The 24,573-nt window shown below is 39.7% G+C and overlaps 1 long non-coding RNA gene across 1 annotated transcript; it reads right to left on the bottom strand.

The window, feature by feature from the left end:
• Positions 1 to 246: 246 nt before the first annotated feature.
• On the bottom strand, positions 247 to 23,975 carry LOC141372748 (uncharacterized). Its single transcript, XR_012378149.1, has 4 exons — positions 23,703 to 23,975; positions 20,783 to 20,879; positions 850 to 953; positions 247 to 515 (listed from the first exon to the last, which is right to left on the bottom strand). It is a non-coding gene; the product is annotated as an uncharacterized lncRNA (long non-coding RNA).
• Between the last annotated feature and the right edge of the window lie 598 nt (positions 23,976 to 24,573).

Genomic DNA, 24,573 nt, shown 5'->3' with positions numbered 1-24,573 from the left:
CATCCATTCCATTTTGGACCGTTGCAAAGAGCATGAGCCATTTCAGAGGGGCATTCAAAGAAGTGTATGAGTTATTTTGACAGTGGCGCCGCAGAGACACAGGCATTTCTACTTGCCCCAAATACCATTAAAAGCACGAGAGTTAATGCTTTCAATCACTTTCATTTTCTAAGAGAAATAATGGCCTTGGTTTGCTTAAATTTTTTTTTTTTTTAAGATTTTATTTATTTGACAAAGAGAGACACAGCAAGAGCAGGAACACAAGCAGGGGGAGAGGGAGAGGGAGAAGCAGGCTTCCCGCCGAGCAGGGAGCTCAATGTGGAGCTAGATCCCAGCATCCTGGGACCATGACCTGAGCCGAAGGCAGACACTTAACGACTGAGCCACCCAGGCGCCCCTGGCCTTGGTTCGTTTAGACGTCCCTTCCACACAGCCCGCCAGGATGCAAACTGCCCTTGCGACGCGATTACCAGTGTGCCTCTCTTTCAGAACACAAATTAAGTGCTGAGCTCCCTCTAGTGACACAAGAGAGAGGCATTTAAGAACCTCGACAGTGTATATATTTCACAATGTGATCCAATTATCTTTAATTCCATTAAATTCAGTTACTTTCCACTCCACTTTATTTTATACAACATATTTCTCGAGCTAGAAATTTTACTAAGAAAGTTATAAAACTATAATTTGAAAAGATCACTAAAAATGGAAATTATAATAAGGGAAAATGTTTCATGTGATTATAGCATAGTGTAAAAAAGACAATACTCCAGCTCACTTTGCATAAGATGCCCTCTCTCCCTGCAACACCCCCCACACACACACACACCACCTCTATTCCAATATACTCACCTTGATGTCCAACCTTCCCTATTTGTCGGATAGGGATCTCCTTCATTTGCATGCTGAGTAAGATGAGGGTAGCTCCACGGATCTGGAGGGGATGACTGTTACCACTACAGGAAAAATAAAACAGAGATCACGAGGCGTCTCTTAGTGACAAATCATTAGGGCTATGTTTATGCCTTCTTCTTTTTTTAAGGAGATAAAAGTTTATTGACTACACTGCAAGGGAGAAGTCGGTAGGACAGCAAAGGAGAGACTGTCAGGAGGCGGTGGGAGGGGGCTGTAGTTGGTGGGGTGGATGGGGAAATAGGGAGGCATGGGTACCTATGGAATTTCCTTTTTTGGTTACCTGTGCCGGGTTATAAGTAACCCATTGGTCAGCTGGAGCCTAATGGCTATTTTGAGGTGGGTCGCCTAATGAACCTGTTTGCATTCAGCCTGATGGTCACTGTGGGCCCTTTTACCTTACTCAGGTTTCTGTTGCTCAAGCCCGTTGCCTGAGTGGCCTCTACATCCCCCCGCCCCACAGATCGACAATGACAAATCTTTGGCATTTGGGCACAGGTCTCAGCTTCAGTAGCTGCTTCATGCTGGAAGGTGGGGGCTTCGGGGCCGAGTAGGTCGTGCTAGCCCTGCCGAAACTTGTCGGTCTGTCAAGGGTTCTGTCCGGTTTTAGACCATACCAGTGTGGTATTATATTAACGTGCTGACAATGCGATTTGAGTGAAATTCCCTGGTGGCTAGGTCCATGGGATTTAGGAGAAGGGACCCTCTCATGGTATGGGCGGAATCCTTGTTGAATCATCATTCCTATATGGCGTTGTCCGATTCACGCAGAAGCATAGGAAGGTGTTTTGCTCGCAGATCAAGATGGCGGCTGGATTCGCAGGAACGAAGGAAGAGGAGAGACGGGAAAGAAGCAAGATGGCTGAGAGTCAGTCAGCATCAGGAAAGGGTCCCAAGTGAGTCCCTAAGGTGTGCAGATTTGCTTTGGATGAGCTGCAGACGGAGTTGGGGCGGGGGGAGGGGGAGAGAAAAGGCATCCTTCCCCCTCCCAGGTACAGGCAGTGCAGCAGACCTTTAGACCACCTGGCGGAGTCGTCCTGGCCAGAGACCTCAGTTGTCTGAGGAGTACTAGGGTTAGACCCCTAAAGGGCCAAAAAGAAAAAGGAGAAGGAGAGAAGGATCCCTCTGAAGGGCAAGAGGGGAAATCCTTCACCCTTTTAGGAAAGGGTGGTCCAGCTGGTTCCCTCTGGGGTTTCAGATCCTCACCAAGGAGTAACCTCAGCCAGAGGTTATCGGTTCCCCAAGGAGTACTGGAGTCTGTCCACTGAGGGAAAGTCCCAAGAAATTCCTGGAGAATCCGGGGAAAACCCCAGGCCAGCAGAAATTCCCCGTGAGGGCCACCAAATGTGGGGCAACCTGATTGGGTGGAGGCCAGCAGCACAGTGGTGAAAGAATTCACCCAAAGTGGAACAAGGTAGAGATATTCACTGAATACACTGCAAGGGCGCAGCCGGCACGATAGCGAAGGTGAGACTGTCTGCCTGTTCATGCGTTTTAATGTGTTTTAAAAAGTCCAAAGAGACCAACATGGTACTGGTTGTTTTGATTTTCTAGACCAAAACAACTTATCAACTATTCTCAAAATTTGTATTCATAATTAAATATAAGAAAATTGCAAGCTAAAATCATGACTAGAACAGAAACAACTATTGGACGCTTGCTGTTTACCTCCTATCATTCCCCTACCTTAGCACCAGAATGACATTTTAAAAAGCCCCATCTTCTCTTGTTACTGCCCTACTCACAGGGCCTGGAGGAGGAAGCAGTGCAGTGATAGGAGCTAACAACCTGGATTCACACTGCCCAGGGTCATGTTCTGGTTCTGACCTCTGCCAGCTGGGAGATCTTGGGCAAGTTGCTTAACTGTGTCTGCAAAATGAGGATAAATAATAACAGTACCTACTTCGTAGGACTAAATAAGCTCCTGACACATAGCGAAACCCAAGCAGTCTGATGTACTGTCCGTTGAAGAAGGCAGAGGCCAGTTCCTGTGCTGGTTATTATACCTAGGTCTCTCATCACCAGGCTTTCTTAAATAAGGCTTTCCTATTTGAAGAATGAGGTTTGTTAGAGTCTCCTCAATAACAAAACAAAAGCCATGTTTGTTCCTCCCTCATCCTATTGACTCAGTGGAGTCAGACTCTTTTGCACATGGCTAAAATTTTTGGACAGTCTTTCTGAGACTTACTTTTACAAACGTAACACCCCACTATTTTGAATATAAATTCCTTACTGTTTCAAATTGGTTTATTCACTGTCCTCAGACATAGCCTTACCTCTCCCCTACCCCTTCCTTCTCCCCCTCTCCCTCTCTCTCCTTCTATCCTCCATTCTTCCTTCCTAGATTGGCATGCACCCCAATCCTCTCTGTCACTGTCCTTGAGGATTAGCTAAAATACCACTTCCTTGGCAGACATTTATTTATTTATTTATTTATTTATTTATTTTTTAAAGATTTTATTTATTTATTTGAGAGAGAGAGAGAATGAGAGAGAGAGAGCACGAGAGGGAAGAGGGTGAGAAGGAGAAGCAGACTCCCCGCTGAGCAGGGAGCCCGATGCGGGACTCGATCCTGGGACTCCAGGATCATGCCCTGAGCCGAAGGCAGTCGCTTAACCAACTGAGCCACCCAGGCGCCCCTTGGCAGACATTTAACTCAGGAAAATTATTGTGGAGTATAAAGTACACTATGCGCATCTCTCAGTAACTAACTTAAAAATATTATAATGTACTTGTGTGATACTGGGGCACCTTAGGCAGGCCGTTCTCCTGAGTGGAGAAAGGGGAGATCCCAGCTCTGTCGTCCTCATGGTTCCTCCTGTTATGGAAGAGGACACCGGGCTCAGTGTTCACCAGAGGTTTCCTGGTTACTGTCAAAATATTTCCCAAGTCTCTGATTTTGCCAAAATTAATAGGCCCGGATACTTCTAAGATATGACACAAAGAATATCATAAGAATATGACACAAAGAAACTTATCCTCAGATTTTCTTATGTTTAATTTAGGAAAATTTGGCATTTAAAATTAAGATTGGTAAAAATCACCAGTTTTGATTACCTGAAGACACAGGATAATTTATCCTCAACACTTAACCTAAGAATGTACACATTTTAATTTTTCAAAATTATCATTTGTCATCATCATTTGTCAAAACAGTCATTTGTAATCTCATTTCATCTTTCCTACAAATTCACAAAAATTATTTTTCAAATGGGCCTTAAGTGACCAGGAATGAGAATAGGAGAAGCATATTTAACTCCTTTCTGAAGGTCCAAATGGGCCACTGAACAGGATCCTTCCATTAGGACTCCATGGGAATCACTATTTCCTTTGAATGGTCGGAGGCAGGTCTTATTCCAGAAACCCAGGGCTGGATTGGATGTCTCCACACCTTCCTGTGTGACTCTTTTTGCTATTATTCAACACCTCTCATCAAAGATAAGGAATATGGGCAGAGGAGGAAAGACATAGGAATGAAGAGAGACATGTTCAGATTCAGGACAATATAATACACATCAGAGGGGGTGGCAGCAAAGGACATTCTAAAAAGGAAAGAAAGGGGCACAATCAGCCATGTGCCCTCAAATCTGGGTGTGGTTTTCTGGGCATTGGGAAACCTCTGGGAAAGAGATGAGGGTTTTCCATTACTGCAGGCTCTCTCCTGCTGCTCTTAGTGGAGGACTGATTCCAGGGAGAAAATAATCGTGAAGTAATTATTAAGTAAAGGGAAAATACTCTTCAGAACAGTCTAGAATATATGAGTTCATACAGCTATTTGTCAAACCGTTAAACACCTATTATATCCAAGATTCTGGGGATACAACTATAAAGGACACAGCCCTGCTCTCAAGGGGATTACAGGTCAATGAGGGACAGCAAATCATAATAACAATAATAATAATAACCATTTATTAAATGCCTACTCTATGTGAAACTTGTTTACACTTGACATTACTTAATCTTCACACAATCCGATGATATGGTTAGTATTATTTTCACCTTATAGATATGGCAACTCAGGTACAGAAAGCTTAAGTAACTTGTCTAGATCTCCACAGCTGGCAAATGACAAAACTGGAAATTTGAGCCCAGGGAGTGAAATACTAAAACTTTTGCCCTTAAGCTCTTATCTTCCCAAACAGTGCTTCATGGATTTCCTTGGGAAGCATTGTATGGAATAATTTCAGTGTGTCGGTGTTGTACAGGATCTGTGGATACCTGGGGTTGGATTCACCACAAAGATGGGGGCCAAATATAGTTATAAGGTAGTGGGGTAAGAGTTAGTAGAAGTCAACATGGGAACTCAGAGAAGGGATTGGTTAGAAAAAGCCTCCCGGAAGAGTCAATACCTGGCCTGAACCTGATAAATGAGTAGAGTAGAGATCAGACAGGCAAAGACAGTGAGTAAAGTGCCTAATGGGTGGAAGAAACTGGATGTGTGAACACTTGGAAGAGCATGATTTTCTGAGTGAATGGAAGTAACCAATACAGTATGAAGCAGGGGCTCAGGTAAGGACTAGGAGAAGAGAGAAGAGAAACGAGAAAGCTGAATAAGCCAAGGCCAGATAATGAAGAGTCTCTTTATTTAATATTTTTAATGTTCTATTATTTCTGTAAAAGTGAAATGTGTTTATTTTTTGAAAAAATTCTGAGATTATAGGTATTTTCACAATATATAGAAGTATAAAGAAAAAAGTAAAAATCAGCTGCACTCTCTCCATTCTGAGATGACAACTATTGGCATTTTATTGAACATCCAGTATCTTTCTATATGTATATAAACATATGGTTATTTGTGTGTAAATATATAAGTGGGATCAGACCATGCATGTTGTTTTGTGACTTCCCACCATTATACGGCAATGACCAGAATCTTGGGCCTTTTTCTGAAGAGAATAAGTGAAGGAATTTCAACAAGAGGGTAACATAATCATATTTGTATATTATGAAAGAACACAACAGCATAGTATAGTGTAAATTTGAGGTAATATGGTGGCAGGAAGATCAAGGAACCCAAGGAAGAAATGATGATGACAGGAACCCGGCAATGGTGGCGGGACAAACACAAGGGTTGGACTCAGGTGACAGGAGGTGGGCTCAGCGGCCTCTCTGACTGTGCAGACAAGGGCTGTCCAGTGGTGGGAAGTGAGGACTGAGAGAGAAATCTCCACTGATTTCTAGGTTGTTGGCTCTGGATTGGATGTGCAGGTATTAGCACCATTAACTAGCAGTTTGGGGTGCCTGTGGGATATCCAACTGAAAACAAGTAAATATTCAAATACATAAATCTGGAGCTCAGGATAGAGATCAAAGCTGAAGATAGAATTCTGGACACCATCAGTGGTTAAAGCTAAGAGAATTAAAAACTGAACATGGGGACACCAAAATACACAGGCCAGGCAGAGGACTTTGAGTAGCGACTTTGTTTTGTTTAGTGTTGTATCCTCAGAAGAGCCCTTAGGACATAGTAAGCTCAAAAATGTTTCTTGAATGAATAAATGAATAATAACATACATTCTATTTGTATTTCAATACAAAAGCCTTCTTACTGTGGCCATCGAGTAACGAGATCACAACTTGCACATCCATTTTCTTATCTTTCCAGTTATTGATGGCGCATAACAAACCATCCCAAACTTAGTGGCACAGAAAACTACTTTGTTATGCCCACAGATTCTGTGGGTCAGGGATTTGAAAAGGTACCGAAAGTTGATGTGGGATAATAGAAAAAAAAAAAATATATATATGTCTCTGCCTCTAGTTCCTGGCATAGAGCTCCTAAAACTTTTGTAATTCCTTCAATGATAACAACACTAGGAGCATTTCTGATAGTTGTCTTTCACCCTGTCCCAGACAAGGCTTCTAAAATCTTGTAAGTTCCTAAGTGATAAGAACATGGGGAGCATCTTTTGTTCTAATGAGGTAGCTCTGGATGGGCTCCTGAATGGCGGCCAGTCACCAGAAAGATCAAGCCATTATTAAAACCTTGGAATTTTCAGCCCTGTCCCCTATCCTCCAGAGAAGGGAAAGGGACTGGACTTGGGATTTACAATTGATCATGCCTACATGAGGAAACCTCCATAAAATTCCTATAGGAGGGGATTCAGGGAACTTCCATTTTGGTGAACACATCCACACTGGGAGGGTGATACATCTCTAACTCCATAGAGACAGCAGCTCCTGTGCTCAGGACTTTCTCAGACCTCTCCCTAAGCGTCTCTCCATCTGGCTGTTCATCTGCATCCTTTATCATATCCTTTAATAAACTGGTAAATATAAGTGTTTCCCTGAGTTCTGTGAGCTGCTCTAGCAAATTAATTGGCCCCAATAAGGGGGGGATTGTTGGAATCTCTGATCTATAGATTGTTGCTTGGAAGTACGGGTGTTAACCGGAGCTTGTAACTGGTATCGGAAGTGTGTGTGTGTGTGTGTGTGTGTGTGTGTGTGTGTGTGTGTGTGTGGAGGGGGTGGGGGCAGTTTGTGGGACTGAGCCTTTAACCTGTGGAAGCTGGGGTACCTGGGTGGCTCAGATGGTTAGGCGTCTGCCTTCAGCTCAGGTCATGAGCCCAGGGTCCTGGGATCGAGTCCCTCATCGGGCTCCCTGCTCAGCAGGGAGCCTGCTTCTCCTTCTGCTTCTCTCTCTCTCTCTCTCTCTCTCTGTCTCTCATGAATAAATAAATAAAATTAAAAACAAAAACAAAAACCTGTGGAAGCTGATGTTATCTCCAAGTAGATAGTGTCAGAATTGAATTAAATTATAAGACACCCAGTTTGTGTCACAGAGAATTGCTTGGTGTGAGGAAAAACCTCCACATATTTGGTGACCAGAAGTGAAGTGTTCTCTGCGTTAAAGGAAAGACACAGGGAAGAAACACATCTTAGGAAAGAACTGGGTTTTACCCTATGCAGAAGGAGGAAACCCGACTTTTTCCTAAACAGATGGCTTATCTCTTCTTCCCAATGTGTGAGACCTCAGCTGGGAAGATAGGGAGGCTGGGATGACTTGATGCCCACAGCTAGAATCATCTGAAAGCTTGTTCCCTCATGTCTGGCAGTTCATGCTGGCTCTCTACTGAGACCTCAACTGGAGCTGTCCATGTAACATCTTGGCTCTTAAGATCAAGTGTCCCAAGAGAACCAGGCAGGAGCTATATTGCCTTTTAAGACCTAGCCTAGAAAGTCCTATGGTGGCACTTCTGCCATAGTAACAAACCCACTCAGATTCCAGAGGAGGGAACATAAACCCTACCTCTCAATGGGTGGAGTGTCAAAAGTCACAGTCACATTGTAAATAGAGCATGTGAGGTAAGAGATATTGTTGTGGCCATCTTTGCAAAATACAATCTACCACAACTCTTCTGTTCCTATTTGTCCATTACTAGAGCCTTTTTCTTAGGGTTCTCTTGTCAGCCGCGCCACAATGTTGACAACATTAAGTCAGCAATCAGCTAAAACCCCTAGATTGTTTCCAAATGAACAGAGAAGCTAGCTATTCCCCTTTCATCTCATACATACTTTTAAACAGAGGCTCTGTGATAATTAATATTAAATTTAATTATCATTTCATAAATATTTATTGAGAATCTGTCATTCACTAAATATCCCATAGACAATGGGGAGAGGCTGAATGCAATAAAGCAAAAATGGTTTCTTAAGAAGTTTATAATCTGGAGGGAAATATAAATAAATTAGGGATTTTTAAAATAGGTGATACAAACTTCTATTAGCTTGTTGAATTGTCAGTCACTGGTAGGATATAACTTGTTTTCAGGGTATTGTGTCATGAGACGAGATCGGGCGCGTTCAGGGTGGTATGGCCGTAGACAGGGTATTGTGTCATGAAACAATTTAGCGGCCTGCTAGATTCTGGACAGACACACCGTGCCACTGGTATTCCCCGATCTACCAGTCTGATGACCTCGTAAGAAAGGAAATGAAGCAATTGAGACAACTTGTGCTTCCTGAGTTCATGCTGACTTGGAGTGATCACTGCTTCCCTTTTTCTCCTCATTTTCTTATTTTAAATATTTGAATAATCTTAAACATCTCCCTAAATGTTTAGTAGCTCTCTGTACTTAATTTTTTTATAGACTCAGAACCCTCTAGAATCTCTCTGAAGATATCAAACATGTTTATTTTAGCATTTTATTCTGTGTCCTATATTGTGTTTTCCCAGGGGTTATTTCTGCTTGTTGGGTTCAGCGCTTTTCTTCTCATATTCTTGGTTGTTTGGTCATATTTGTAAGTGAGATCTCAATTTGAATATTATTGGTGGCTGGAGAGAGTAAGAATTCTTGTTTTCCTGGCCGGAAGCTCAAGTTTAGAGTAAATCAGCTCTGACTCAGTGGTTGTGGGCTTTCCTTTAAGATGTGAGTATTGTCTGTTTTAAGGATATGTGGCTTGGGGCACCTGAGGCTCGGTCAGTTAAGCGGCTGGCTCTTGATGTCAGCTCAGGTCATGATCTCAGGGTGTGGGACCAAGCCTCGTGTCCAGCTCTGTGCTCAGTGGGGAGTCTGCTTGAGATTCTCTCTCCCTCTGCCCCTCCCCCACCTCTTTCTCTCTCAAATAAATAAATAAATCTTAAAAGAAGAAAGGATATGCGACTCTCCTTTGCCTGTAACGAGGTCCTAATTCTCTGGACTTGATGTTCATTTTGAGAGAATTTCACATGAAAAGTGACTATATATAGCCTGAGGCATATATCAGAATCAGTTTAGGAGGAATAAGGGCCAACTTTTCCTTAACTAGTTAGCCACCCCCAGCCCAGGGCTCACTTCTGCCAGCTAGCTTCTGCTTGTTTTCATTGTAAGGCTTTTGTAGAATTCTGCTGGGAAAACTTGTATTTTTTAAATTAAGTTCTTAATTTTAATTCCAGTATGGTTAACATATGGTATTATTTTAGTTTCAGGTATACAAAATAGTGATTCAAAAATTCTGTACATTACTCAGGGCTCATCATGATAAGTGTGCTCTTCAATCCCCATCACTTATTTCACCCATCCCCCCACCCATCTCCCCTCTGGAAACCATCAGTTTGTTCTCTAAAGTTAAGAGTCTGTTCCTTGGTTTGTCTCACTCTCTTTTTTTTTTTTCCCTTTTCTCATTTTTTTTTTTTTTTTAATTCCACATATGAATGAAATCATATTGTATTTATCTTTCTCTGACTGACTTATTTTGCTTAGCATTATACTCTAGCTCCATCCATGTTGTTGCTAATGGCAAGATTTCACTCTTTTTTATTGCTAAATAATATTCCATTGTACATATATACCACTTCTTCTTTATCCATTCATCTATTGATGGACACTTGGGCTGCTTCCATACTTTGGCTACTGTAAACAATGCTGCAATAAACATAGGGGAGCATGTCTCCCTTTGAATTAGTGTTTTTGTATTTTGGGAGTTAATATAGGTATCATAGGGTAGTTCTATTTCTTTCTTTCTTTTTTTTTAAGATTTTATTTATTTATTTGACAGAGAGAGCACAAGCTGGGGGAGGAGCAGAGGGAGAGGGGGAAGCAAGCTCTCCAGTGAGCAGGGAACCCGATGAGGGGCTCGATCCCAGGACCCTGGGATCACGACCTGAGCTGAAGGCAGACGCCTAGCCAACTGAGCCACCCAGGCGCCCCAAGGTAGTTCTATTTCTAACTTTCTGAGGAAACTCCATACTATTTTCCAGAGTGGCTACACCAATTTGCATTCCCACCTGAGGGTTCCTTTTTCTCCACATCCTCGCCAACACTTGTTGATTCTTGTAGTTTTGATTTTAGCCATTCTGACAGGTGTGAGGTGATATCTCATTGTAGTTTTGATTTGCATTTCCCTGTTGCTCATTAATGTTGAGCATTTTTTCATGTGTCTGTTGGCCACCTGCACGTGTCTTTGGAGAAATATCTGTTCTTGTCTTCTGCCCATTTTTTAATTGCATTATTATTATTATTATTATTGACGTTGAATTGTGTATACATTTGGGTGTTGAGCTCTTTATAGCTTTTGGATACTAACCCTTTCTTAAATATGTCATTTGCAAATATCTTCTCTCATTCAGGAGGTTGCCTTTAATTTTGTTAATTGTTTCCTTTGCTGTGCAGAAGCTTTTTATCTTGATGTAGCCCCAATAATTTATTTTTGCTTTTATTTCCCTTGTCTCAGGAGACATATCTAGAAAAATGTTGCTATGGTCAATGCCAGAGAAATTACTGCCTGTGTTCTCTTCTAGGATTTTTATGGTTTCAGGTGTCACATTTAGGTTTTTAAGGGAAAACTTGCATTTTTAAAGTTCTCTTTCATGGTCTGGATTTGTGGGTTACTAGCTCTGTTTCATTTCAGCATCTATATATTCCAGAAATTTCTTACTGTTCTGGTTGACTATTAGTAACCGCCTTCTGAACTAAAACTTAGATTTATTTTGATTTAATTTTACTCTTCTGACATTTCTTTGGGATTTGGGAAGAGAGGTAAGTGCATGTGTTTAGTCCGCTAGCTTTGGCAGGAAGCCATCGACCCCCTTCTGTGGTAACGGATCCTTAGAAAGTTCTACTGGGAATCACAGCAACCTCTCTCCGCATGTGGTTTCTAAGAAGAGATAATTTTTTTCTTTGTTCTTAAATTAGGGCATATCTATATCCAGTTCTCTTGCATCTCAACCATTCTTTGCAGTTTTTCAAAGGTTACTGACAGCAGTCCTTTGCTGACACTGACAACTCCTTTCAGTGCTTTGCAAACTATTTCACTTGAACATTGAAAATAGCTAAATCATCTTATCATTCCTCACCTGTCAGATGGACTTCACTTCCCTGTTAAATGTGTTTGGTTTATCTTTCCAAGTATTTGGAACTCTTCTTTTTCTTTTTCTTTTTTTTTTTTTTTAAGATTTTATTTATTTATTTGCCAGAGAGAGAGAGAGAGAGAGAGAGGGAGAGCACAAGCAGGGGGAGTGGCAGGCAGAGGGAGAAGCAGGCTCCCTGCTGAGCAAGGAGCCCGATGTGGGACTGAATCCCAGGACCCTGAGATCATGACCCGAGCCGGAGGCAGACGCCCAACCATCTGAGCCACCCAGGCGCCCCTATTTGGAACTTTTCATTGAATATCTTTTTGATAGGAAAGAAGAAAGTCAGATGGAAGTAGTGTATTCTACTTTTTTTTTTTAATCTGTTGAACATTACATCACCATCAGTAAGGATAAGGAATCACTTTTGCCTTTATTATCTCTCACCTTTCTTTTTCTTTTCTTTTTTTTTTTTCCCCCCTCTTTTCAAGTCTAACCTCATTTAAAGCTTCAGCATTGCTGGCACTATTCAAAGGGGTCTGACCACAACTCTCAATTTGCTTTTGATTTCATACCTCCGCTACTGTTTTTTGTACCTGTCCTTTTAAAGTCTGAGTGTTTGAAAGAACTCCATGCACAGTGTTAGGAGCTCAGAAGCATTGAGGTCGAGGGAGAAACTGAACATGAGAGAATAAGGAGTGAATCATTGGTGATGAAACACGGGCAGCACGAATAGTGAATTCTGAAGAACTTGCTGGTGAAATATCTCCCATGTAACGGCTCCCAGCCACGGAAGTGGAGCCCACCAGTCACCTCTGATCTGAGTGTTGTAGTAATTCTTTTCCACGAGAAGACATGTCTGAATCATCTAGACGGGCAGACTTTTCACCTAATTAGGTACACAGTGTTTTACAGATTACAAAGCTCTTTCATGTATGCTATTGTACCTCAATTTCCTTGCCATTCTCATAACAATTCTTTGAACAGAAGGAGGAAGCTAGCAGCTAGGGAAGAACTGGCTATTTTCAGGCACAGAGGAAGGCGCTGGGAACCTGCAGTAAGCACCCTCTTTCCCTGGCCTTTTTCTATGACCCCTCCTTCCTCTCTTTGAAACTCTTTCCTCGGCTTGATGAATCTAATGCTCTCTTGATTTTCCTCTTACCTTTCTGGTCCTTCTCAATCTCTTTTGCTGGTTCTACTTCCTTTCATGCATTAAAACTTGTAATCCTTTTGAAAAGGCAAAAGCTTGCAACATCTAAAATGATATTTTTTATGTAACTTATTTAACTCAGAATGTTATTTTTGCTGTGTGAGAAATATTTTAGTTTTAGGTTATTCGAAACAAAAGTTGGAATTGGAAAGAAAAGAAAAGCAGCCAAAAGCCTGGTAGGTTAAAAATGTGCTGAGATAGTCCCTCACAATTTGAAAATAGGAGTGGTTTCTTAACAAATGGCAGAAATACTCTGGTATTTAAAAGCTGCTTAAACCTATTTCTAATTGTATTTAAAAACATTTTTGCTACATTAAATTAGTGAATACAATTCAGAATAATAATAACCATTTGTAAACAAAACTAGGAAGTCTAATTGGAAATGCTAAGAACTACCTGGATATGTGCAAAGAGTAGACCATTATCTCCCTGCCAAGTCTGTATGTCCATGTTATTATTGGCATAAAGGGGTCAGATCTGACAGATCTAATATCTGTATATATATTAACTCTTTTTAAATTTCATCTGAAGTGAATTGTATTATTTACCTTCTATGGGCCACTTAGCTAGTTTAGAGTGTTTTGGGGCGATGGGAGATAGGAGCAGAGATGTGGGGGGGCGGTTGGGGGGAAGGGTTGGGCAGGCAGTAGTTGTAGCTATGACCAAGAAGGGTTCTCAAATCTTGATCAGTTCTTTAAAAAAGTATGTTATTTTTTCATCAGGTAGAGGGAAAACAGTATAAATAATTTAGGGAACCCTACATCAATATTTTAAAAAGAATTAGAACACATCCTTCTAACTGTAATTGGGTCTGTTTTTATAATTAAAAATTACAACTTTTTTTTCTCATTATGAAAGCAATCCATATTCATTCAATTTAGAAAATACAGACAAGCATTGGAAGAAATCACACCTGTGATCCCACCACCCAGAGATATACTTTGTATATCCTTCTATTCATTTTGTACCAAATGGTATCATAGTATACATCCCATTTGTAACTTGTTTCTTTCACAGAGCAGTATTGTTACTATCCTTTGATAAGAATATCTAAATCTGATCTAAATCTATCAATGTCTAAAACATAAAATTGGTAATTGTCAAAACTCTAGTTCCATCACCATGGGACTAATGAAATTTAACTTTCAAGGCCATTCATATACCCTGGCACAGGCTACAAGTGTGTTCACATAGTCATAACATGCTTTCATAAAATTTGCAGAAATAAGATATTAAATTTTTTTTTCCTTAAAGAGAGCCCTCCCAAATTTTATAAGCATCAGATCTAACAAAACCTGTATCTATCCCTGGCAGTGAACCCTTTCCCTTCCCACTTCCATTCATTCAGCAAATATTTTTGAATATTTATTATGGGCTACACGCTGTTCTAGGTACTTGGGACACATCAATGAACAAAACTGAAAAAGACCCTTGCTTTCCTGCAGCTTACTCTGCAGTGAGGAGAGGTAGACAGTAAGCTTAAGTAAGTAAATTATGCTGTATGCTACAAAGTGGTAAGTGCTGTGGAAAAACAGTAAGAAGAGGATAAAGGAGATTAAGGATTTGGCAAAGAGAGGAGGTCTGGTTCAAAAGGATGGATTAAGCCTCATAGACAAGAACACAGTTGTGCCAAGGCATGGAGCCCATTTTTTTCAGGAACATTTATACATCCTTCTAATTACATTAGCTTTACAAGAAACTTGTGAGTTCTTCCTAATGAAAAACTACTTTCAAGCTGTATAACTTTATAGGCTATTTGCATATAAATCCTGAAATTCTTTGCCTGCTATAGATAAAAGTTAGTGTTTTACAGCTAGTTAATGTTTTTTTAAATATATATATATTTTTAAGATTTTATTTATTTATTCATGAGAGACAGAGGGGGAGAGAGAGAGAGAAGCAGAGGGAGAAGCAGGCTCCCAAGGAGCAGGGAGCCCAATGCGGGACTCGATCCCAGGACCCTGGGATCATGACCTGAGCCGAAGGCAGTTAGTTAATGTGATGAATAAAATAGCATTAAGGTGTCAAGAGATACAAACTTCCAGTCATAAAATAAATAAATCATGGGGATGTAATATACATCATGATGACTGTAGTCAATAATATTGGATTGCTTATTATATACTTTTATATAGTGACAGGGGAGATTAGAAGTATTGTAATTATTGCAGTGTATACAAATTTTGAATCATTATGTTGTACACCTGAAACTAATATAATGTTGTATGTCAATTATACCTCAATAAGAAAAAAAGAATACCCCAAATTTTAAAGCTTTATCTCTAACCAGAATTAAATATATATAAACTTTTATCTTTAACCAGGATTAAATACATTAACTACATATGTGCCTATGAACATATACACATACATGGTTTAAAATTTTGTTTTAAATATAGTTTTGCTTGGTAACAACTTAATGGTCCTACCAACATGAAAATAATAGATTTTAAATGGAAATTAGAGAAACAGCTGTCCTGAGTTCTTGACCCTCTCACGATGATTTACAAGAAATTATATAATCTTGATTTTAAAAATCACAATTTAAGACTTGTCTAGCACATGCAACCCACAGTAGAATCTGATACTTCTTACAACTGTAAAGGTCCACGTCTGAACAATACAGAAGTTCCCAAATTGAAAGGCCATTGCTATACACTGTGAAAACAAACATACACTGTGAAAACAAAACACTCTCATCAACATGATGCAGCTTCTACTAAACCTAAAATTTGATGGCAATTTTGAATAATCCTATTTTTAAAAGGTATATATTTATGTGTAGATTATACATTAAAAGCCTGGAATAATATGCAGCAAAATGTTAACAAGAACTCATTTTTGTGCTTATTGGTAGTGAGCTTACTTTGTGATCAATTACACCTTTGAACTTTTCCACAATGTGCATGCATTACTTGAATAAAAATATAATTTTTTATGTTATCCATGCTTCCATATTTCACCTTCTCTTTTTCTAATGCAATCTCAGATATAATCCTCACTCCTGAATGCCATCGAAAAGTCTCAGGTAAATGTCTTTCTCCCAGCCTCCTGGTGACACTTTTGAGCAACTGTTCTCCTATCACTTAACAACTTCTCCCCAGACCACACCACTTTCAGTTCTCAGCCAACTGTGACCTTGAGTGAAAAAGGCAAGCAGAAAGACACAGGATAACCCATTCTATTTCTCCTTCCATTGAGACACGCGGCCTCAATCAACTGTATCTGCTCTTTGTTTCTGCGCCTCCCAGTGGAGCTTTCTGTCTTCCTGATCCAGTAGGACAACCCAAACTGATGTCTTCATAAAAGAGCCCAAAGCAGGCATTTTTTTTCTTTCTAGAGGATAAATTTGGACTTATGAATTCTTGTAAGATGCAATATTTCCTAATCTCTAATGTTAGACATTTTAGGCAACTTTGAAGAGTGAGTAAAGCCTGTGAATTAAAAGACAGTGCCATAGTCACATCACTGGACAAAGATAGGCCTAGAATTCAGACTCCAATTCTAGTGCTCATTCCTCTAAACCAGAATGCCATGGATGTGAAGCCTAATTGAAGAACAATCTCCATGATGTACTCTTGGTTTACTTAGAGAAGGAAATGTGACAAAGCACCTGTCATTCATTTCTGTTTAAATGTTCAAGTTCCTCATCTTAAAGAATTTGCTGTATAACAGCTGGATGATTCATGAAGATTGTTTAGAATGTTTTTTAAAAAATGCACCAGAGATTGTCATAAAAATTTCTACTTTTCCTCATAGCCTTTTTATTTTCTCATCTTTCTCTTTCTGCTCATATATACATGCAAGTTTTTCTCTTTCTACTGTCTGCACAGAAGGAGGATATGTTGAGAGCAAGTTCAAAGAGATACCTAAGTGGAAAGTTTCACAACTGGTATAAATCAAGAATAGATCAGTGAAGTGGAAACCAGTGGAGCAATGTTATTATTGTTTATCTTCAGGAAGCATTGGCAAAAAATACCTGACTCTGTGAGATGAAACTGTGAGCCACTAAATAAGCAATACTTCTGTGGGAGCTGGACTTCCGTTAACTTGTTTACTTTATTAATGTGAAACTACTTATGAATTTTGTTAATGAACTCCTTAAGATCATTAGTGTATATCCTTGATATAGGTATGCATCCTTGTTTTAGTAAGAACTTGTAAAGCATAGAGCAAGTTGTTACATTTTCACTTTGAATATAAGAAGTAGCCCACACTTCCCTGCTGAATCAATATTGACATCTATAAACAAGACTAATAGATATCAAAATAATAAATGATTAGCCCTGTGAATAGGCATGTGGAAATTATTTCTTGTTTTTCCGCATTCTGGTTGTTAACCAGAGTTTGCTTACCTGTAAAATCACAACTAAAATGTGTATTCTGTTTCATGGGGTAAAAATAATGTTTCAGGCACACAGTATCTTGGGTTAACTCTCACAATGCTTCTGTTAGAAAAGCAAGATCATCCCCATTTTTACTAATGAATAAAGTCATTCCCTGGGAGGATAAGCAAGTAGTAGAAAAATAATTCAAACTTATCATCCTGACACCACACTACAGGCTTTTTCTGCAATGCTGTCTTCCTTCCCTCCTTTTCAAAGTGTTATGTCCTTCCTCACAGCACTTCTCATTCCCAATTTTGAGGCAAAGCATTTATACAAATACATTGACAGACACTTGCTTACTCATGATGGGTTATTTCCAGTGTTTTCTTTTGAGTACCCCCGAAGTTGAGGGAAAAAGGCTGCTTCTGATCAGCCTTTTCTATGTTATATGGCCTTTCCTCTCCCTCTAATCTAAAGGAACTCCACAAACATATTTATAATAGCACTGAAGGTCATTCTTTCTTTTCTTCACCTGTTTCTCCTTTCTCCTTCCCATTCTCTCTTCCGGTATTGGAGAAGCTCTGGAGAGCACATTCTTACAGATACACTCTTTTTTTTTTTTTAAATATGAACTATTTCTTTAAATTAATTGTAAAAAGCACATGATGTAAAATTTACCTTCTGAACTATTTTTAAGTGTACAGCACTTTTATTATGTTCACACTGTTGTGTAACAGATCTCTAGAAGCTTTATCTTGCAAATCTGAAGCCCTGTATCCATTGAACAACCCCCCATTTCACCCTCCCAACCCAGTCCCTGGTAACTACCCTTCTACTTTCTGTTTTCATGATTTTGACTACTCTAGACATCTCATATATGTGAGATCATACAATACTAGTTCTTTTGTGACTGGCTTATTTCACTTAACATAATAATCTCAAGATTCATCTGTGTTGCAGCATGTGAGAGGATTTCCTTCTTTCTAAAGGCCGTATAATAGTCCATTGTATATATTTACTACATTTTCTTTATCTATTCATCTATCAGTGGGTATTTGACTCCTTCCACCTCTTGGCTATTGTGAATAATGCCGCAATGAACATGGGTGTATAAATATCATTTTGGGATCCTGCTTTAAGTTCTTTTAGATGTATAGCCAGAAGTAGGATTGGTGGATCATGTGGCAATTCTAATATTTCATTTTTTGGGGACCCTCCCTACTAGGTCCTACATCTTTGCCAGCACTTGCTATTTTCTATTTTTTTTTTTTTTTGATAGTGGCCATCCTAATGGCTCATTGTGATTTGTTTTCCATTTCTCTAGTGATTAGTAAGTATGCACTATTTTTTTTAGTTTAAAATGTTTTGTTTTTATAATTGAGTACATACTATGTGCTAGGTATGCTGTTAAGTGCTTTGCATGTAGTAGCTCGTTACTTTTAACAACCATCCTGTGGCTTAGTGGTATCCTTACTTTGTGTATGAGGAAACTAAGAATCAGAGTTTGAGTAATTTCCCTAAGGACAGAGAACTGTTAAATGGTGAAGTCAGAATTCCAAAACCAGGTCTGATACCAAAGCTCACATTGCTAACAGCTGAGTTATCTCCCTGCTTTTAGCTTTAGCCATTATTCCCTAAGCCAGTGCTTGGTGATGAACAGAGTTCTATATAAAGGAAAGGGAAAGTAACATTTGTTAAGTGCCTGATTTGTTCTAGACACTGCTAAACGCTGTCAGATGTGTATGTGTGAGTGTGTTTTAGAGGGAAGTGAAAGAGGGAAGTCCTAGCATTTTACACATACAAGCTTTTATTCCATTTGCATTGGTGTCATTGCAAGTCACAGAATGCAATGGAAAGAATGCTGAGTTTGTATTCCTTACCATAGCCTTTGTAAATTTGAAGATCATTTTTTACTGATAAATGTACTCTCAAGAAATATGCAGAAATTCAAGATAAATTCCAAATCCAATTAAGGAGTTGATTTTATCACCTAGAGAAGGAATATCACCAGGAAGAGTGTACACAAGCAATAAACTACAGGAAAGAAGAGTCTTTTTTTTAAATTATTTTATTTATTTTTAAGAGCGAGAGAGAGAGAGAGAGAGAGAGAGAGCATACAAGTGGGGGGGAAGGTAGAGGGAGAAGCAGGCTCCCCACTGAGCAGGGAGCCTGATGTGGGACTTGATCCTAAGACCCTGGGATCATGACCTGAGCTGAAAGCAGATGCTTAACCCACTGAGCCACCCAGGGGCCCAGGGAAGAAGAGTCTTAACTATGGATAAAAGGAAACAAAAATATATGTTCTAAAATATATGAGTGTATAATATAAACAAAAATATCCTTTCTAACACTTGTTCTTTATTTCACCAGCTCTCTTTTCCTGGTGTAAGGTGCCTACAACTGTTGCTGTATTGTCTCCCCTGTTCTACTCCACCTCATGGCTTCCCCTCATGTTAGAAATAAAAACAGTGGGTCAAGAATTATAGAATTAATTTTGTTAACATAGGGACAAATTCAGAGTTGTTTGTGACATTTGAGAGACCCTAAGCCCAAGAAATTTGAGTCACAGGAATACATGACTCTTGACTGCCTATGGTAACCCCCTAGTACTGAAATCTTTAGCCCAACTTTCATTTGGTCATGAAAAGTGTCAAGTTTTTTTTTTTTTTTTTTAAGAAGGAAACGTGGGGGTAGGGGCAGAGGGAGAGGAAGAAACAGAATCTTAAGCAGGCTCCATGCCCAGTGCAGAGCCCCATACAGGGCTTAATCTCACAACCCTGACATCATGACCTGAGCCAAAACTGAGTCAGATGCTTCACTGACTAAGCTCCCCAGGAGCCTCCAGCCTTTAAGTTTTCTACTCTGGAAAACCCTACCCAGAAAAATCCTTTAAAATAATCTCATTTCTCCTGATCATGAACACTCCTCAGCTTACTCACCCTCATGACAGTGATTCATTCATTTATCCAACAGATGATTGCCAAATCTTCTAGATGCTGAGGATAGAGTACTGTCTAAGAGACAAGATTCCTGTTTCCACAGAACTTCTATAAGATTTTTTCTCCTATAACAATTCTATGATTGTTGGAGAAAGCAGACAATACAAAGCAAATGGACAGTTTAGGTTTAATCAATACTATGGGATTATATGTAAAACAGGGAGATGGGGCAGAGACAGTCTTGGGTAGTGGGTTGGGGAATGATGGCTTCTATCTCAGGGTGCTAATGAAAGACTTCTCAAAGCATTTGAAATAAGACCTGAAAGTTGAGGGATAAGCAGGCCAGCATTACTTACTGTTTCTGGAAGCCTTCCTATCTTCAGACTCTACATCTTGTTTATCTCGGCTCAGTTTCTGGCCCAGGGTCTTAGGTGCCTCATAGAGCAGGAAGCTTTAAGGTGCTGTTCTCCCTTCGGCCTCAGCAAGACATAGGCCCTTCACATTCCTTATCTTAAAGCTGGGTGGAGATCTCAACATTCTCAAGTAAATGAATACAGAAAACGAGGGGGACAAGCAAGGAATTCTTGACAGTAACAGTTTCTATAAGATGGACATCAGATTTACTTACTTTGAAGAGAAGAGCAGGGACCAGTATGAACTACTCCACATGGATCATGGGTAAACTGCAGGGAAGGTGCCCTTCTGTTGGGCCCACATAAAAGAGCCTGAAAAATGGGTGTGAAGAATGAGAGGTGTTGGCTATAATCAGTTAGATGCTCTGCAAACACAGCAATTGATATTTCTAATGTAAATATGCAGGGCAAGAAAAAGAGAAATTCAGATGGCACATAGAATGAGATACTTTTTTTTTTCTGAAAAATCAAAGACCACACAGGAACCAGATAGTATAACTGGACATCCCCTTGTACTTGCTTTTTTTAAGTTGCTTATTAGGAGTGAGAAAAAGGATGGAAAAAGAGCAGATAGGACCAAGTGCTGCCCACTAAGATTTAGTGCAACCGTTAAATAAGACAACCAAGAGAAAATGAAAAATGGGAGCCAAATCCTATCTTGCACTGGACAGAAGCAGACCTCAGTCATTACTAGCAAGAGGAGGCAGGGTGAGGTGGAAAAGCCATTAGGACTGGAGTCAGAAATGTGAGTCCTGAACTCTAATGATTACTGATAGGACCTTGGATCTGTTAGGTCACTTTGAATGAGCTGGTTTACTCAACTTGAAGATAAGGATAATGATACCATTGTTAGCAACAATTTCACAGGTTTGTTATAGCAAATGAGATAAGATTAGCAAAACTAATTTGTTATTATCATTTCAATAAAAATAGGCGAGACTTGAATGATGGTGGGAACTGCTCCATCCTTCCTACTCACCATCCCAAATTAGAAATGTTTTCCCAAAAATCTCCTTCCAGCACACCTACACCCTAATCTCCTCTTCTCTCTTTGAAATTACTTTACTGAGCAGCTGTCTGATGGCCCACCATTATTCTAGCCAGCTGTAGGGCAGCTAAGGTGGCCAACCAAGGGATCTGATTTTAAGTACACTGGGTAAGCGGGTGTGTATTAGCATTGATTTTTTACCGCTTGTTTTGTTGTGTTCATCCTTTGGCTCTTCTCCCAGTGGTTTCATTCATTCCGCACTTCTCCACATTTGTACTTTGTTTTGCAATTATCCTAACTGACAACTATTTGCAGTATGTGATGTTACTAAACAGTTTTCATGCAAACCCTGCTTTTCCACATCCTGGAAAAGATTGACTCTTTTTTAGATTCCATTTAAAATGGGCTGCATTTATGCATTAACTAGTGAAAGACAAACATGACAAAACAGAATCTCTATTTTAACATTTGAAATCCCTGAAATAGGCTTATGGTTAAAAACAAGACCAAGAAATAATCAAAAGGCTTGGCTGTTGTTCATTAGTGACACTAAACATAAGAAGTTATTGATTTCCCTTAGCTGAGCTTTGAAAACACAAATAACCCACAGTACAATTTGATTTTCCTACCTGGATACTTTAATGATTGATGAGTTCAGTTCACTGACACAAGCCCTAAACCAAGTTCAGAGACACAAGCCCTAAGCCACTAACACAAGCCCTAAGCCACTGACACAAGCCCTATGGGAATGAATCTCTGAACTTGGCTTAGGGCCTTATTACCAAATGTCTGGGGGCAGGGAGGGAATAAGAAAAGAAAGTTATTAGTAAAAAGAAAACTCATTATGGGGAGTCTAGTTTATTTTTAGCACTAATCTCAGGATTTAGAGATTTGGAATGAAATGGACTCAATACTAGTTAAGAAACTGATGATGCCTATGGTTCGTGTAGAGAAGTATCAATGACCTGTAAGTTAGCCAATTAAAACCTAAAAGAAAAATAGAATCCACATCATACATGTTTACAAACATTTCTCTAGATTCAGTTCCCCTCAATTATCTAATGCTGAATTTATAAAGGCACACTAGGCTAAACTTTCATGTCAGGTCACCAATACGGTGACATAAACATGGCTGGAAAATTCCTGTCTCAACTCTGGTGATTACCTTGGCTATAAGCAGATTTGGCGGGGAAATCCTATGCCTGTTTTTGTGGGTCTACACTAAGTTGCCATAGAGAACCACCCCTCATGGTGCTGCCTGGTATGCATAATGTGGTCTTTAGATGATAACTGTGACTGTAATGAGTGTTTCTTACTGAAGTTAGTGCAACAATAAGAACAGTGAAGAGTGAAACTTGAATGCTCTGCCAAGCTTTGTGGTAAGACTTACATGTATTAGCTCATTTAATTCTCACAATGTTCCCATGTTATTATTTTCCTCATTTTTTTCCAACAAGGGATCTGGCACGGAGAGGTGTAAATTGCTCATATTTTCCTCTTATGAAAAACTTCTCAATGGAGGCAAAGAGCTGTGGATCCTTTCCAACTTCACTAGTTAAGGGAGAAAGCATAAGTAGGATGACATCATAAGCCACATAGGTCAGCAAATAAAGGATGGTCACAATGGGGACAGATACAGAAATAGCCACTGGTAGATTCCTCAGAAGAAAAATTAAAGGACATTTTACTGTTTGAACATTTGAAAAAGAAACCAAAAATATAAGCATTTGCATCGAAATGGAAGATTTTCTTATGGGCAAAGGTGATGACTCTCCTCAGAGTTTAGAGTAGTTTCGCCAAGACATCTTTTCTCTCTTTCTCTCTAATCTATTAAGAAACTGTCATCCTGAAATAAACAAACTGGTATGATCTTTGTTTTGAAAAAGTCAATTATATTCACGTTCTACAAGCATATAGCTACATAACAGTCATGAAGCTTCCCATCAGAGAAAGTACCTTCCCTTATCCTAGCTAGGTGACAAAAGAAGAAACTCTGAGGCATTAGCAGTGTGGCAGGCAGATTTTGTCCCCTTCAGTCTAAACCCAATGTCATGCCTGTGAATATGTTGCATCGATAGCAAAAGGAAATTAAGGTTACAGATGGAATTAAGGGTGCCAACCAGATGACTTGAAGATCAAGAGGTTACCTTGTATCATTTGGAGGAGAGGCAGGAGAGACTGAAATTTTCAGACGGCTTCTCCTCATCCTTGCTGGCTTTGAACATGGAGGAAGTGAACCACGAGCCAAGAAGTGTAGGCAGCCCCTAGAAGCTGGGAACAACTCGGGGTGCCTGGGTGGCTCAGTTGGTTAAGCGTCTGACTCTTGATTTTGGCTCAGGTTATGATCTCAGGGTCCTGGGATCAGGCTCCATGCTCAGCATGGAGTCTGCTTTCCTTCTCCCTCTGTTCTTCCCCCTGCTTGTGCTCTGTCTCTTAGATGAATAAATAAAATCTTTAAAAAAGAAGAAGAGGAAGAAGAAGAAGAAGAAGAAGAAGAAGAAGAAGAAGAAGAAGCAGAAGCAGCAGCAGCAGTAGCAGCTGGGAACAAATCTCAGAGGACAGTAGCATGAAATGGGGACCTCAGACCTACAAGTGCAAGGAACAGAATTCTGGCAATAACTTATAAGAGCAAGGAAATGGATTTGCTTCTAGAGTCTCTAAAAAGGAATGCAGCCTTGCCTACACCTAGATTTTAGCCCTGCAAGCTCTGTATCTGGTGTCTTACACACAAACATATAATAAAATGCATACATACATAAAATAATGAAGTCTACTGTCTGCCATAGTGTACTATGCCAAATGCAGTGCTACATATATCAATGTGGTCATATCTTTTAAAAAGTATGTTAAGAGACAACCAGAAGCTGCAAATAGGTATGTATAAGGTAGTGCTATTTATGAAATGACACTACTGTGGATATATTCATATGTTGTAAGATTTTTTAAAAAATGCATGGGGTGATTTGTGTTTACATTGGACAGTTATTTATTCTGGGAAGGAAAAGGTGGTGGTGATGA

The sequence above is a fragment of the Callorhinus ursinus genome, unplaced genomic scaffold, assembly GCF_003265705.2.
Source record: "Callorhinus ursinus isolate GAN/ISIS: 27379988/994484 unplaced genomic scaffold, GSC_fseal_2.0 scaffold5, whole genome shotgun sequence".
NCBI classification, from domain to species: Eukaryota; Metazoa; Chordata; class Mammalia; order Carnivora; family Otariidae; genus Callorhinus; species Callorhinus ursinus.
The sequence above is the reverse complement of the archived record's forward strand: the minus strand, read 5'-3'. Positions and strand labels throughout refer to the sequence as shown.